This window comes from Leptonychotes weddellii, unplaced genomic scaffold (genome assembly GCF_054177405.1).
Source record: "Leptonychotes weddellii isolate Sample4059 unplaced genomic scaffold, ASM5417740v2 HiC_scaffold_16532, whole genome shotgun sequence".
Classification (NCBI taxonomy): Eukaryota; Metazoa; Chordata; class Mammalia; order Carnivora; family Phocidae; genus Leptonychotes; species Leptonychotes weddellii.
In genome coordinates this window covers 1-3,723 of record NW_027748095.1, presented here as the reverse complement: position 1 = coordinate 3,723, position 3,723 = coordinate 1, and the positions used below count along the sequence as shown (strand labels likewise).

The window sequence follows — 3,723 nt, the reverse complement described above, 5'->3', positions numbered from 1 at the left end:
GTTGAGTTCGAGAAGTTCTTTATAGATATTGGATACTAGCCCTTTATCTCTTATGTCATTTGCAAATATCTTCTCCCATTCTGTGGATTGCCTCTTAGTTTTGTTGACTCTTTCCTTTGTTGTGCAAAAGCTTTTTATCTTGATGAAATCCTAAAAGTTCATTTTGCTCTTGTTTCCCTTGCCTTTAGAGATATGTCTTGGAAGAGGTAGCTGTGGCCAATGTCAAAGAGGTTACTACCTGTGTTCTCCTCTAGGATTTTGATGGATTCCTACAGACACCTTCCCAAAGAAGACATCCAGATGGCTAACAGACACGTGAAAAGATGTTCAACAACACTCATCATCAGGGACATACAAATCAAAACCACGATGAGATACCACCTCACACTTGTCAGAATGGCTAAAATTAACATGTCAGGAAATGACAGATGTTGGCGAGGATGCGGAGAAAGGGGAACCCTGTTGCACTGTTGATGGGAATGCAAGCTGGCGCAGCCACTCTGGAAAACAGTGTGGAGGTTCCTCAAAAAGTTAAAAATAGAACTACTCTATGACCCAGCAATGCCCTATTATTTACCCAAAGGATACAAAAATACTCATTCAAAGGGGCACATGCACCCTGATGTTTATAGCAGCATCATCAACAATAGCCAAACTACAGAGAGAGCCCAAATGTCCACTGACTAATGGATGGATAAAGAAATGGAATATTACACAGCCATCAAAAAGAATGAAATCTTGCCATTTGCAACGAGGTGGATATAGCTAGAGTGCATTATGCTAAGTGAAGTCGGTCAGTCAGAGAAAGACAAATACCATATGATCTCACTCATATGTAGAATTTAAGAAAGAAAACAGATGAACATGGGGGTAGGGGGGAAAGAAAAAAAGGAGAGAGGGAAACAAGCCATAAGAGACTCTTAACGATAGAAAACAAACAGGGTTGATGGAGGGAGGTGGGCGGGGTATGAGCTAGATGGGCGATAGGTATTAAAGAGGGCATTTGTTGTGATGAGCACTGGATGTTGTATGGAAGTGATGAATCACTGAATTGTATTCCAGAAACCAATACTGCACTGTATGTTAACTAACAAAATTTAAATTAAAAAAAAAAAATGTGTCTTAAAAAATAGCAAAGTGCCATTTAAATGTGAAGCATTATTATTTTTTACACTAACTTGATGTCAATGGCCTGTCCTACCACCCTGCCTGGCATGGCCTACAACTCCTTAAGGATCAGAAGAGATGGAACCTTATTTACTATCTTTACCATTTTTAAGTATTTTTAAGCTCGGTAGTGTTAAGTATATTCACATTGTGGTACAACCAACCTCCAGAACTTTTTCATCTTGCAAAACCAAAATTCTATACCTATTAAACAACAAATTCCCATTCCTCCCTCCCCTCAGTCCCTGGCAACTACCATTCTACTTTCTATCTCTATGAACTTGACTATTCTAGATACCTCATATGTGTACAGTCATACCGTATTTGTCTTTTTACGGTCGGTATTTGTGACTGGGCTATTTCACCTGGCATAATGTCCTCAAGGTTCAACCACGTTGTAGCCAGTGTCAGAATTTCCTTCCTTTTTTTTTTTTTTTTTTTAAAGTAGGCTCCATTGGGCGCCTGGGTGGCTCAGTTGGTTAAAGTAGGCCCCATGCCCAGCATGGAGCCCAAGGAGGGCTTGAACTCACGACCCGGACATCAAGAGCTGAGCTGAGATCAAGAGTTGGACGCTTGAACCAACTAAGCCAGCCAGGCACCCCAAAATTTCCTCCCTTTTTAAAGCCAAATAATATTCCACTGTATGTACACACCACATTTTGTTTACCCATTCATCCATTGACGGACATTTGGGCTGCTTCCTCTTATTCTTAGAGCAGATTAAAATCAGTGCCACTGCCAGGTCACACATAAAGAAATGACCCCCACCCTTTCTAACCTGCTTCCTACTCTCCACTGTCACCTGCGTGTCACAGACTGACCCTCCTCCCGCTCTTTCTCCTATGTCACCACTCCAGTGCCTCCCTTCCCCTCTTTGTCTCGCAGACTAGGGCAACCGAGGGCTCTGGACCCTTGTATTTTTGTGTTCAATATGGAAGGCTTCATGAATTTGCGTGTCCTTGCGCAGGGGCCATGCTAATCTTCTCTGTATCGCTCCAATTTTTGTATATGTGCTGCTGAAGTGAGCACCCTTCATTGTATTTATTCTTTTTTTTAATACTCGAGATAAAATTGCCATATACAACATCGTGTCAGCTTAAGGGGTACGACATGTCGATTTGATACATTTATATACTGCAGTATGATTAGCACCATAGTATTAGCTAACACCTCTACCCCATCACATAATTATTTCTCCTCTGTGGTGAGAACAATTGGGATCTAATCTTTTAGCCACTTGGAAGTTTATAATACAGTATTGTTGACTATAATCACTGTGCTATGTGGGCCCTTCATTTTGGATGCCAGACTCTAACCCTGGGCTTCTGGAAGACTCTGGCACTGATGTTTTTTGTTTTGTTTTGTTTTGTTTTGTTTTGTTTCTGCTGGGAAATGCATCATATCCTCTACCAATTCCCAGTAGATGCTGGTTCCTAGGCCCAAAGGTCCAACTGGGGCTTTTCCCTGTGGGTGAATTTTCCTGACATGGCCCCCTGCTGCCATCTGCTGGCTGTAGTCATCAATGCTTCTATGGGTCTGTGTCTTATTCAAAGGGTTGAACCTTTCCAACGCATCATCCATCCTGGGATAAGACTTTCAACTACTTAACTTTTTTCTTTCTCGTATCTTACCTCTGTCCTGTTTTTAAAAGAAAGAACTTTTAGTGAATCCGTGTGCAGGTTACACCATAGTCTCATCTACCTTGCCCAAATATAGAGAGAAAAAAAAAATCTCCTCTCCAGATATTTGCAAATGACATATCAGATAAAAGGTTAGTATCCAAAATCTATAAAGAACTTATCAAACTCAATACCCAAAGAACAAATATTCCAATCAAGAAATGGGCAGAAGACATGAACAGACATTTCTCCAAAGAAGACACCCAAATGACCAACAGACATGAAAAAGTGCTCAACATCACTCCGCATCAGGGAAATCCAAATCAAAACCTCAATGAGATACCACCTCACACCAGTCAGAATAGCTAAAATTAACAAGTCAGGAAATGACAGATGTTGGCGAGGATGTGGAGAAAAGGGAATCCCCTTACACTGTTGGTGGGAATGCAAGCTGGTGCAGCCACTCTGGAAAACAGTATGGAGGTTCCTCAAAAAGTTGAAAATAGAGCTACCCTATGACCCAGCAATTGCACTACTGGGCATTTACCCCAAAGATACAAATGTAGGGATCCGAAAGGACACCTGCACCCCAATGTTTATAGCAGCAATGTCCACAATAGCCAAACTATGGAAAGAGCCTAGATGTCCATCAACAGATGAATGGATAAAGATGATGTGGTATATATATATACAATGGAATATTATGCAGCCATCAAAAAACCCAAAATTTTGCCATTTGCAACGACGTGGATGGAACTAGAGGGTATTATGCTAAGTGAAATAAGTCAATCAGAGAAAGACATGTATCATATGATTTCACTGATATGAGGAATTTAAGAAACAAGACAAAGGAGCATAGGGGAAGGGAGGAAAAAATGAAACAAGATGAAACCAGAGAGGGAGACAAACCACAGAGACTCTTAATCTCAGGAAACAA

General features: G+C 41.0%; 1 non-coding gene across 1 annotated transcript; it reads right to left on the bottom strand.

The window, feature by feature from the left end:
• Positions 1–2,092: 2,092 nt before the first annotated feature.
• Positions 2,093–2,196, bottom strand: LOC115940547 (U6 spliceosomal RNA). The gene has a single exon (XR_004075287.1). It is a non-coding gene; the product is annotated as a U6 spliceosomal RNA (small nuclear RNA).
• Between the last annotated feature and the right edge of the window lie 1,527 nt (positions 2,197–3,723).